The 13187-nt window shown below is 42.9% G+C and overlaps 1 protein-coding gene across 2 annotated transcripts in view; it reads left to right on the top strand.

The window, feature by feature from the left end:
- Positions 1-13187, top strand: part of MAMDC2 (MAM domain containing 2) — a 51231-nt gene that overhangs the window by 10523 nt on the left and 27521 nt on the right. The gene's annotated exons all lie outside the window — the stretch shown is intronic.

Genomic DNA, 13187 nt, shown 5'->3' with positions numbered 1-13187 from the left:
TTTAGTGATCTTTCAGAGTTCTCCACTCCAGGGAATGTGAGATTTTTTTTGTATTTTTAAGGTAAAATATAAACAGAATAATTACATGTATATGTACATGCCTGCATTCATATAAGTTTATGTGCATGTGAATGCTCTATGCCTTCATCTGTAGGAAGAAATGGAAATTCTTTTGCAAGTCATCTTTTAGACCTCTCAATTGCTCTTAACAGGAGATGGAAAATTTGTTCCAAACTGGTATTCTTCTGGCTCAATGCATTTATTATCATGCAGTTAAAGATTTGTAGTGCTCATGACTGTAATATTTTTGGGAGAAATGGATCAATTACAGCATGGTGCACTGTCTGATGCATTTTGCAGCATTCTTCATCCTTTCCAACTTTTCTCATAATGTGGTAATATGGGCTTTTTGGTGTGTAGGCACGTGTCTTTAGTGTGTGCTGCTTGACACATGGCTTTTATACTGAGGAAGTTTAACAAAATAGTCCTGCTCTGTCTAATTGCTGTTGGCAGATCATTCTGCAAATGAACCTCCCTGAGAGCACTGCCTCTAAGTCGCTTAGGCCAAGTGAGTTCATCCTAGGCCATATGACAGAGTCACAGTTATGGTCAGCAAAAACTGGCGCCTTTGCCTGGTGGGGTCAGCAGGGAGGTGGACGAATGAATGGATACAGGCCCTGGATTGCTCTCTCAGCTCATCAGAACAGGCTCTGGAGAGAGTTGAAGCAGATGTATCATTTCTGTGTTCTCTGCCTTGCATCTGCTCTGGAAACAGAGGCCTTAATCCTCTAGGGCCATGTAACCCCAAATTAACCAGCCATTCATCATCTGTACTTATTACTGCTGTCTGCTCTTAGCAAGTCCTTCCACTTCTTCTTTCCTCATGTGCCAGGTGCCCACTATACAGAGAAATGGGTTCCCTGCTGTGAACATGTACAGCCTTGTAGCAGATAGGCACAAAATATTTGAAAGGTCTGGGTAGTGGCTGAAATGAGAAGATCAGAGGCTCAAAGGAACATTTCCCTGTGTCAAGTTGTGCTCGACAATCTCACTGGCCAACAGGCTGATCTGGCTCATCTTGGGAAAATTACACCTGAGTAGTCCAATGATATAGGCCAATATTGTCCTATATGGACAATATAGAAGAGAGGAGAAGAGGGAAATCAGGTTCATGCCATTTTAACCCCTTTTTTTTTTCCCTAGACTCTGAGTTGGGAACACTGGCAGGACACTTCCAGCTCCACGTGCCATGCCTAGAGGGCTTGGAGTCCAATACAGGTGTCAAGAAAAGCAGGAGCTGGTAGTGTTGCACTGGTAGTTGCAAACTTTGATAGCTCTGAGCAAGTCTGGAGCCTTTTGGGCAATCAGAGGATCCATAGCTACAATTTCTCTAAGTCTAAGCTCATTTGTGATTACTTAGCTGCCTAAGTGCTCGTAAAGGGAGGCCAAGGCCGGCTTGAGTTCTCAAGCACATATGTATACACTGATGAAAACTGCAAATATGAGCACCTTGTACCTGGTTTTTGAAGTATATTGACAAAACAAAGACACTTAAGTAAATAGGATTTTCTTTCATTTCCTCCCTGCCCCTTCCCTAGAAACATGCCTTGGAGATGTCATAAAGTCTGAGGTGCATGTGATGAGACTATCTGACAGTGTGAGGAACAAAGCCTGTTTACAAACCTGTGTCAGTATACTGGCTTACTTCGTATGTGCTTTAGTATACTTGGCATCATAGTGCTTGCTATCAGCTCGCTTGCATAGCACTTATTAAACCATTTTAAACTTSTTTTAGAAGTTCAAGCAGGATTACTTTCTCTAGTGCTTTATATGTACATAGTTAGGTGATGCTAGTTTAAGCYATTGCTTTTTATCAGGTTAGCTGAAGTTTAGTAACTAGTATGAAGAGCTCAAACACACRAGTCTTCTCTAGTTTCTATTTAGTCAGCTCATTGTTTTGTGTTTTAATTCTTATGAGGCTTTTCGCAGAGAAAATTCTTTCCTGGCCAAGAATATTCCTGGGTGATTAAGTAGAAACATGAGAGGATTTATTTCAATACCAGATTGTTTTCTAAAAATAGACACTTTTAGTGCTTACTTCAAACTAAGTGTCAAGCTGGAGAGTTATTAGAGCAGTAATTGCAGTTTGTTTGAAAAAGCAGAGAGAAGTTTGTGCTGTGAAGTTGTCTTATATGGAAATAAGAAGAGTGGTATGTGTGGCTTGGACCTCCACATGTAGGTAAAAAGCGAAGAGCTGTAATCAGCATTCTTTTTTCTTCTTTTCTTTCTTTCTTTTTTTTTTTTTTAATGAGAAAAGTACTCGCGAATCTGGAGTAGGCTTCACAGCTGGTGGGCATTAGAGCCAAAAATAGAGTTACAGGATCAGTCACCCTTTACTAAGACGAGGACTCCAACAGCCTCTTCCTTTGYTGGGTTGGCCAGTTCTTTTTCTTTCTGTTACCCTTTCCACATTTGCATAGTTGGTGTGCTGTTCTTTTTTGATGCATCTTTTTGTGCTTTATGGCAAAGAGTTTCACTGCARTGTCTCAGGTCAACTTTCAACTTAGCCTCTTCTTTGCAGGGGAAATAACTTGGCTACTTACCACGAGAGTGCACATGGCACCCATTTCTCAGCTGAGGTACGCTCAAAATTTTCTTGAGCATAGTTTTAAATTCAGTTACACCACAGTGTTTCTGTCATGACTGGCATGGAAACATACAACAACAGGTCTGATAAAAGTGGTTTGGTTGCAGTGGAAATTGTTTTCTGTTTGTTCACATGCTTCATTAATAGCATTATTGTCTCTTTGCATGGTCTGTTGCCCGGGTTTCCATATGTTGCTGCCAATATTTGTAATTTTCTGGCAACACTTGTCGTAACACACAACATGACCATATACAAACTAAAAGTTATTCTGGAGGAGAAAGTACTTTTCTCCTTTTCAGTTAATAGTTACTAAAAGGCCACTCTGCATCTGAATTCTAGCACCAAACTCTGAATGAGGCATTGTGAAAGGATATTCCAAAGGTGAAATCTGGTTTTATGYGATTATGGAGGAGATTCTAACAAGAATCTTTGCTTCAGCAGGAGAAATGATTATATTAACCAGCCACTGTCAAAAAGTTCACTTTTTTTTGAGCTCAAGATTATTTTGATATAACCAGGAATCTAGGAATTCACTGTTGTGTGTTCCTGCTTACCAGGGTGACCATCTCTTTTTTCTTTTTTTCTTTTCTTTTTTTTTTTTTTAAAGCAAGTGATCCTGTGCTTTCAGTAAGTAAACTTTACTGAGCTATCCCATCAAATGTCTGTGTATTTGTTTTTCCATGAAAAGAAGGGATGCAGGTTTCAGATGGAAAATATGTCTAGAAGAAAAAAGGAATTCTGACTTGGTGGTTCTGGATCTCCTGGAGATTCAACAAACAAATAAAGAAGGTAGTCAGCCTGATGGGAGCAATTACATGTGTACTGTGCCGATCACACCAGCAGCCTCAGGCTTGCTCACGCTGTTTCTGTAGGCGTGCGCCTAACAGGGAGTGCCACGATGGATTTTAGTGAAGTCTGAACCAGGAATATTACTCAGTAGGGAGGGAGTGTGTGTCTGCCTCAGATCCTGTGCTGGGGGAATCCTTGCCTGCGCCAGTGAAACTGCCAGCTGGCTTCTTGTGGCACATTTCCTCCATGCCAATGAACAAACATTAAATGCCAAGAGATAAGGAAGAACTGGCACAGGGTGTCAGTGTCTGCCTTCTGTCCATCACTGACTTGAATATTTAGAGGCCTCTGTGCCCTCTAGTTGTTTCTCATGGCAGCTTTTGCTGCATACAGCCGGTAACTTAATTGGCATTAGAAGTTTCTGCCCAGTGGACCATTGGAAAACATTCACGCTAAGGTTAAACAAAACTTTCTGGTAGTACCATTACCTTTCTACTTTGCATCTGATGCAAAATTTACACGCTCATGTATTGCTAAATTGTTCACAGGATAGAAATATAAGGAAGTAACTACAAGTTCACTCTCTCATGAAATAGTTATGTAGAATTTGAGTCATCTGAGGATATCTGTAATTTGAGTCAACTGATGATATCTGTGTTCAGTGTGGCATTGTGGGTTTAATTTACTCCCAGCTGGGTCTCATGCAGCACGGAGGCATAGAGGAGGAAGGCCCCTTTGCAGCCTCCCCTGCTGCAGTGGATTTGTGTTCTCCTGAAACAGCTTGGTTCATGGGTCAGAATGCTGGAAAGCAGAGCTCTTCTCCTGACCAGGTGTTGCAAGGCTAGCAAGAGGTATCTCTTGAGGCCAGTTTCATGACCATTAATATTCCTTTGATTTCCTTCTGTGATATAGAGTCTGAAGTAAAAGGAAGAATGAATTACTTTATTTGCAAAATGTAAAGATACTGCAGACTATGGGTTTTTTTTTTCAGAACAATTCAAAATAAATGGCATGAAGAAAGTTTTCTTGTTTAAAAAAAAGAGAAAACAGTATTTTTAAAACCAAGGAAATAACCATATATAAGAACGGCTCTGTTTGATTATTTTCCTTGTGCTGCATCATTCACCTCTTTATCTCCAGAGCTTTGCATGTTTTTTGCTCCTTCAGAATGCAGTGTCCACCTCAGAGGAATTAGTCAGCTGTTTGCATGTTGCATTTTGTTGGCTTCCCCACCTCCTTCATTAATGGTTCTAGTTAAACTGAAGAACTGAAAAAAGTCTGTATAGAAAAGCTTCCTTTTGCAGTGACCTTGTGAAATAATGTTCACCTTAATTTTGGAGGCCACGACTGTCGGCCTTAGATAACTGTGGTGTGCTTGGTCAGCTTGAATCAGCCTCCTGGTAGCGTTTCAGACCAGACTTTGGGAGGCTGATGCGTGTGACACCATGTTTTCCTTTAGATCACAGCAGTTAAAGAAACACTGGCTCATCACTTCAGGTTATTTCAGTATCACACATTGAAAAGTTGTCCCTCTTTTTTTTTTTTTCTCGAGCTCCCAACAGTCATAAATATTTTCCTTGTTTTCCAAGATAAAAACTTGGCAAGCAGCCGGTCTTGCGGCCTGGTTTAATCTCGGCTTTTGAGGTCTGGAGCGGGGAGCTCTCCGGAGACGTCTCCGGCCCGCGCCTGCTCCTTGCCCCGGGCAGCCCGCGAACGTCCCGCTCGCTCACGCGGGCTCCGTGGCTCTGCTGGCAGACGCCTCTGGGACGCGACGCGATGCATGGGGCAGCCCACCGCTTGCCAGGAGCCACGGCTGGACCCCGGCCCGCTGTGCCAGGACTCGGACAGGGCCATCAAGCGCAGAGAGCAAGGCCTCTGCTGTCCCTCAGGACACATTTCCAGGTCACTGTTCCCTAGGGAGACYCTAAAAATACACATTATGTGTGGCGACCAGTGCGTTCATTGGCACTTCTCCTTATGAAATTCCCTAACACCCGGGAATATTCAAGCATGTGCCTTGTCTCTAGTAGCTTCTGAGATATATTTTTATGGCAATTTTTGAAAGTTTTCTCAAAAAGCTGTGCCACAGAGACTTTTCAGAAAGACCGCACACAGCTTGGCAGATGGAACAAAGTAATTTCTACAGACATTTATTTTCTGCAGTTTATTGTCACTTAGAATGCAAACAAAACACAAGCTGCTAATTTTGGGCTCGTGTATTGGCAGAGCAGATACAACAACCCGCTCAGGAAGTCCTCCGAGCTGGAAAGCATCGGTTGGGAGGGTGTAAGGGCAATTATCTAAATGTGCTTTTTTGCTTTCTTAATTCTTCCCAGAGCTTCCATGGCCACTGCTGCTGTACTGCCGCTTGGTGGATACTGTTCTGCATCTGCTCCAGTTATTTTGTGCTCTCTTCCTACCTTTTGAGCAATAAACTGGGGGGTACCTTTTCAGGAGAACTACACTGTATGGGTAGTCTAAAATATCTCTTCAGCTTTGACAGCCTAGGTGCACTAAGGTATGCTAATATAAATTGTGTTTTATGGGTTACCTAAGCTACATAAACATCCGTGTGATCACTTTAGGATATTTAGGATGCAAAAGAAATTTAAAAAGGCTTAATAACACTGAGAGTCTGTTCTGAAAAAAGRGAAGTAAATTTAATGAGGATCCTTAAACTTCCAAACATTGGAAAATTTTGCCAAACCTTTATATACTTTGGCAACAAGTAGACCAAACAAGTAGACCAACAAGTGGCCAAAAGTCAGTGAGGATATCCTGAAGGAAACAGTGTCATGAACTGGCACCATCAGGCTGATTCTGTTCAATTCTCTCCTAAATGTCTTAATTTCCTAAATGTTTATTGGCATCCATTTTTTCCTGTTCCCTGAGACCAGAATTTGCACAAAGACGTTTCTTTTAATTTCTTCTCTACAAACAATTCTRTATAGTACAAATGTCTTTTTGTGACCGGAAGCCTCGCATCTGAGTCTCCCATCTGGTAGTACTAGAGACTCCAACTATTGAGGTGGAGGGGAGGGAGCCACAGGGCCCCAACACGTCTCTGCAGGGGCCCGTAGCCTCCTGTGAAATACTTTGGGATCTTATGAATTTTGAGACCTGCAGTAAACTTAAAAGAGTAAGTTGTCTGCAATACCTATAAAATTTGCATAGCCATCCWGGCAATTGTAAATGCACGTGGGTTTTTGGAAGAAACACGGCAAGTTCTCAGGCCAACTTTTTGATTTATATCATTTCATATTTTAATACTTATTGCTTCAGCAAAAAGGGATAGACAATAATAATAATAAAAAAGCTAGATTAGCCTTGACAGGTTGAACAGCAAGCTTCCTGAACTGTGAAATTCRTATCTAGATTAGTTTTTTCAGATTTAGCAGATTCCATTTAAGGTTACTAAGCCAGAAGTCATTACTCATTTTCTTGGAAAACAGCTGCAAATCCCTTGCAGGAGCAGGAGTTTTGACCAGAGCCCCTGTGCACRGCTTCTGATGGATGTGATCTACTGCGGAGCACAAATAGGAGTCACTGGAAGTATGCTTTCTGCTTGAAGGGAAGAGGTAGGGAGCTGGATGCATTGTACTTGAATGCAACGTTTGCTGTTAAATATGAACACCTCTGGAGGTAGGGGATTTGATACATCATGAATACAGTACTGCTGGATATATTTAAATTTAAAGTGGCAAATGTAGGTAAGCGTTAAGGGATGTTTCAAAATTAAAACATACACTGAGTTTCCCTACCTATAAAATATACATGTGAGATATTTTAGAAATTAATTATTTAACCTGGTTTGGGAAACCTCCAGTTYTGTGGGTTTTAGCTTTGTGCACACTCACATCTTCAGTTGCTGCCAGCCAGCTGGCAATGAGCGAGCTGCGAGTCATTGAGACCCATAGAGGCGTCCTCTGAACTGGAGCCCCAAATGCTGATCTTTGAGGTGGATAACTCAGTAGCCCACGTCTGCACACCTTCTCCAACCACCTTTTTCAGGACTTTGTCAGGGATTCTCCCTGTATGTTGTGGTCTGAGATCCYTCATCAATACACTAGGACTCTGCTGCTCATCCTGACAATCCTGAAGCTCAAAAAGGAGTATAAAAACACAAAGCATCCAGAAAATGGGAATCTGAACTCACTGCAGTGTGGTTTTTGAAGCCAGTGAAACCAAACAGATGATCTCAGTCTGTACAGGACCTAGGGCCCAGGTAAAGATCTTTCTGTTAGCGTAATTTATTGTGTGATTTATAAAGGCCAAGCGCATTTACAGTGTTCCTTGGAGGCACAAGGCTTGTGGGCAACGGTAACATTTTATTAGACACAGCTGGGAGGAAGACAGGCTTTTAAGCAGATGGGATATTTGAGCTATTTTTCAAGGTAACGCAGGAGGCCAAGTGATTTGGCAGATGCAGAGTGAGCAGATCCACAGTAGCCRAGATGGGTTTATGCAATGTTTCACTGGGAGCATCCCTGGTTTTGGGAAGGTTACGGGTGGTTTTCGCTGCTTGGTAATTGCTCTTGTCCCAGGGACAGCGCTAGAGCCCGGCCCAGCACCCTGCTGTGCGTGCGGTGCCCRTCGGGACCCTGTCATGCACCAGGGGACACAGGGACCCAGGCAGGACTGACTGGGTGCAACTGCCCTTCTCGGGCGGCCAGTGCCTCCCCCAGACCCGTCTCTCCTCTCTCCCTCCCCAGACACTGCCGTAAGACCCGCATCCTTTAACTCCCTTGCCTGTGTGCTGGATTATCACTCCCAYAGCAAACACACCAAGCTCTTCCTCTAGCCGCTTTGGAGCAATGTGGAAGTAACTGAGACATACAGATGAGATTTCTCGGTCAGGAATCCTCTGGTTTTAAAGTGAGGGCTGGCACTTAGCTCCAGGTTGCAGACTTGGYGGGTTCTCCTTCAAAAAGAGTCCCAAAAACTTCTCGTGGTCGGGACACTCAGGTGAATTGACGAGCCATGAGTTTGCCTTGGGCAAGCTTGTGTTGAGCACCTAGTGATGAAAGGCTGGGCTTGTAATGCCACTACTTCACACAGTGTGCAATTGAATGAATCAGCAACACCATAGGAGAGAAATTGTATGTCCTTTCTGTTGAAGGAAGGCTACTTGGTAGTTCTCTCTGCCAGAGAGAGCAACTGCTATCACAGAGCCTTCCTCTGTGCTTCAATCTGGTCAGAAATATGATTTACTAAGAGGATAGAGCTGGGAATCAAAGTGGAAGAACCAGGAACAAATAAGTACCTGATGGCTTCCACTTTCTTCTTTATCTTTCCCTATGCACTGTGGATGATGGAAACTGGTCTAGGAGGACAAAGAATAAAGAAAAAGCTGTTTCGAGCGACAGTTTTCCAATTTGCAAATTCAGGGCAGAGACATGCGTCTCAGTCTTTCTTGCTTCCTGCTCAAGGGCAACAGCTCATAAAAGCCRTGGAGGTGGCCTTTGGAAACAGCTGTTGCACGTAAAACCGGAGCTAACAGACAGGGATCTGGAAACTTTTACTTCAACAGATAAAAAGTCTGTCAACATTATGCAACGAACTATGCAGAAGGGAGAGCTCAGTAATTTGATCAACGGCTCCCTGAGACTGACGGAGCGCTTGACAGAAGCAGAAGGAAAAACTTGAAAAGTATATTAAAAAAGTGTGAGGTCATTAGGAGGGAAAACAAAGCCACATGGGTGCGTTTGGAACAAAACAGCAAATCTGGTGTAAGTGGTGCAYGATGTGAGGATCTCTGGGGCGGGGAGCGAGGGGAGGACACGGCGGCTGCCAGAAGCCCTTCCAGGGGAAACTTTCCCCATGGGACAGTGGTAGCGGAGCGAGTGCTGCAGATCAGGAGCAGGGCGGCTGAGCCTGCGCCAGCCCTTTGCAGCCCAGCCTGTGCTGTGGTGGTGACCATGGGCTGTAGTCACTGCTTACTCTGTTATGCTTTTGGATGGGCTTGCTGGCTGTGTTTCCAAGCTTTCTGCAGGAAAGAAAATGAGGATAGTGCTAGAGGTGGGACTAATGCAAGACCTCTGTGTGGCAACAAGTCTTCCAAAATTTGTTCTTCTGTGCTGGGAAGTGTGAGCTCTCTGACCTGATGTCCTGTCTGATCTCTGACCTGGTGTCCTTAGCAAACCATCAAATAATAAATCTCACCTCTGGAGGGTGATTTGGTGTGTAAACTGCGATGAGTTTGGTTTACCTGCCCRAGGACAACGTGCTCATGTCGGTCTGTGGGTCCGTGCCTGGAAGAGGTACCCACACATTCTGCASCCACGCCGAGCTTGACGATGAAAAGCTTTTGTTTGGAATAAATAACATGGAGGTTTAGGAGGGTTGCCTGGAAACCCTTTCGTTCCTCCTGAGGAGGTCGAGTCGTGTCGTGGCAGGTCTGCGCGGGGTCCTGCGGTGCGGGCGGGCAGGTTTGGCAGCAGACAGGCGTTGGTGTCAGGAGGGAGACATCCCTTCAAAAACATGGAAGCGAGTGTGGTGTGTTCAGTGTGAAACTTCTTATCCAGTATCCGAAGCCTTCTACTAGTTCTATCAAAAATCTTATAAAAGTGGATTGCAAAATTTCTGTGTTCTCGAACCTTTGTCTACACCTAATTTCTACCCAAGGAAAGCTCCCTGTACAAACTCAGTTTGCAAAATAATCTCTCCCTGGCCTCGTCCTTTTTTAATTAACCCTTCCTTGATGACATAAGAAGGCTTATTGGGGGCTAAACAAATTTTTTTTTGTTTTAATTTTAGTAGTGTCATGATAATAGTAAAAAGCCATAAAAGTTGCCTTCCAAAAATATAGATGCTGAGATAGTAGATGCATTTGCATATAGGTGCAAATAAGGTATCATTAGATTAATATTTTAAAAACACAGATAATGTTATTTTCTGTTCCTGTATGGGAAGTTTGGAGGAAATCTGCATATGACAGGTGATTATAAGAGATTTTTTGCACACTTAAGGCTATAAAGGGGTGCCTAATGACATGTAAATTCCTAGTCTTTTTCTGCTTCATATTTCCCTAATAATGTTGCTCTTGGAACTCACTGTTTATAGACATTTTTTCTTCTRAAACTGCTGGTGAACTGAGCAAACAGCTGTGTCAGATATAAACCCCATGAAGGATGGAATACGCCTGTAGTTTTGCTTCCAAATGTTTATAGGCAAAATACATAGTGAAAAGCTAGCCAGTAATTCTAGTTATCCCAACTAATTTTTTTACTTTGTTAATGGAATTTGGTTTGCTTTATTAGCCGGTGACTGGCATTGTGCTTTGTTTATGTTATTTACAGAGAGTAGTGAGTGTAATTTTCTTACTGTTTTGGGGAAAAAATAGTATCGCCTGTCTCAGCAACCCTGCCCCCCACTTCCCCCCCCCCCAAAAAAAAAAGAAAAAAACCACAACACTTACATAATCACTACTGACTAAAGTATTGAAACCTCTTTGGTAAGTAAAAATAAAAAAGATTAAATATAGATATGCAAAATTTGGTTGAATGACTCATAAAGTTACAGTATAATCAATTGTAATTGAGAGATACTCTGTTAGAAACTGCTTATTAGAGCAGCAAGATGAAAGATGTGCATGGAGAAGGATTTTAAAGGTCTCATTTTGCACATCTCACTGTGCTGATGCATAGCCATTTGTGGGGAGGATGCTGAGGTTTGCAACCTATAGACCCCCTCAATATTTGAGTATTTTCAGTATGGCTGAATATTTTGCTTGGATAAGGAGAAAATGAAAATGAACACATGCTATGCAGAGTCTGGTCCATCTGCAAAGGACACAGACACATCAATAAAGTTAAGAAATGAATAAAAAATTGAGGTAAAAAGGTGGTAAAATGCTTCACTCGCTATCTTAGGTGACAGGTGAGTATGGTGGGAAATGCMTTGTGTATGTTGTTGTCTTTGTCAGGTTCCACCTGATTGTTAGCAGTAAAAGGTAGTTACCAATCCCTGGCTGTTGCGCTCCGTGATGAACCTTGGCACAGTGGTGTCCACCATGCACATCCGTGCTCCTGACAATGAGACTTTTCCCATTCCTGGACACTGACAGGACTTTGCAGAGCAGCCCCCCCGGTTACTCCTTTGCAGGGAGGAAGGTCTCCGTGCAGATGAGCCTGCCTCGGTGCCAGCTCTTTCTCAGAYGGTGCCGCGACAGCCCTTGAGACCTTCCTTGCTGCTGCGGTGGCACATGGCACTGCTGCTGTTGGGACACAGCTCAGTGTAAAGGCCATGCAGTCAATGCCCGCGTTCTTTTGCTGAAAGCTTGGAGTTTTTCTGTGTTTGACTCTACAGAGCACCCGACCCTGAGCAGAGCAGGGAGGCTCACACGTAATGGCCCCATCAATAGCCCCATTGACCACAGCAGAGCCAAGCAGGATGAATTTTCCAGAGCACAGTTGAGATAATCACCAAGCTGTGGGGGACAAGCACATTGTGTCTGCACACAGACACAGCCTGTGGAGGCTTTAACCAATACACCAAATCAATCCAAAAAAAAAAAAAAAAAAAAAAAAAAAAAAAAAAAAAAAGAAGACTTCATGATCTTGCAGTCATCACAGGGGAGTCAGAACAGCTGATATAGAACAGCTGATATAGAGCAGCTATATAGAACATAGAGGAAGGAAAGACAGGTTTATGGTGACATAAACCTTCCAAACTGGAGATTAAGAAACTTTATCTCTTTTTTAAAATTACTATTTTTGTAGAAGAGCCATAGTCTACTTATAATTAAGTCTTCACGGCAGTCAACCCTTTGAACTTCGCAGCTGGTAGTTTGAGGTCTTGATGTAAATGTGTTTTCCTGTGTTTTCACTAATTTATCTCTGAAAAAAAAAAAGATTACTATTACAAGAGGGTTCAGTTTCCTAAAGGGAACATGAATGCTAGACAAAAATAGGGTTGAAATTGCCAGGCATGGATTCAGAATTGTAGGTTTCTTTGTAACCAGTGTGATCCAAATTAAGACTACCTTGAAAAAAAAAAAGAGAAGAAAACCAAAAGAATCTGTGTCTGAAGTGATATTGCCACTTGCATCAATTATGAGCAATTGTGGAGTGAGGAATGTGCCACATCCTACAGAGTCCTGGTAATTCCCTCTCCCTGCCGTGCTGACGCTCTCTGGATCAGAGCCCACCAGCAAGCAAGTCCTGAGTGCTGTCTCTGGTGAGCCTGATATCCGTGTGCGAGGAGATGTTTTGTGTCCTTATGCTACAGTTAATGGCCGATAGCATGTTTGGCAGGCACATTCGGTACACATTTTACAATACTTTCTCCTTTTCTTGTTTTCCTTTCCTGCACTGCTGCAATAACAAGTTACTAGCATTCCACCTGTGATTTTCTGTGTTCTTCCAAGAAACTAGAACTACACATGGTAGATAAGGCTTATAAAAAAAGCTATGATAAGAGGCAAAAATCATTCCATTCCCTAAAAAGGGAAAGATAAGTCTGTGGATAGCTTGTTTGTTTGCTTTTTTTTTTTCCCCTCTATGAACTTTTGTTTTTCTTGCTCAGTTTCATTAGCTTTTGGTTTTCCAAGGCTGTGTGAGTCTTGTACCCCATCATACTCTGTCTGCCTCAGTTTCAGTGTGCTGGCAGTGTCATAGGACCAAGTTTCTGCTTCACCTCTGATTTACTGATTTACTCTTCCTTCCTTCCTTCCTTCCTTCCTTCCTTCCTTCCTTCCTTCCTTCCTTCCTTCCTTCCTTCCTTCCTTCCTTCCTTCCTTCCTTCCTTCCTT

This window comes from Nothoprocta perdicaria, unplaced genomic scaffold (genome assembly GCF_003342845.1).
Source record: "Nothoprocta perdicaria isolate Ctin4 unplaced genomic scaffold, notPer1 scaffold_168, whole genome shotgun sequence".
Classification (NCBI taxonomy): Eukaryota; Metazoa; Chordata; class Aves; order Tinamiformes; family Tinamidae; genus Nothoprocta; species Nothoprocta perdicaria.
This window is presented reverse-complemented; position numbering and strand designations above follow the sequence as displayed.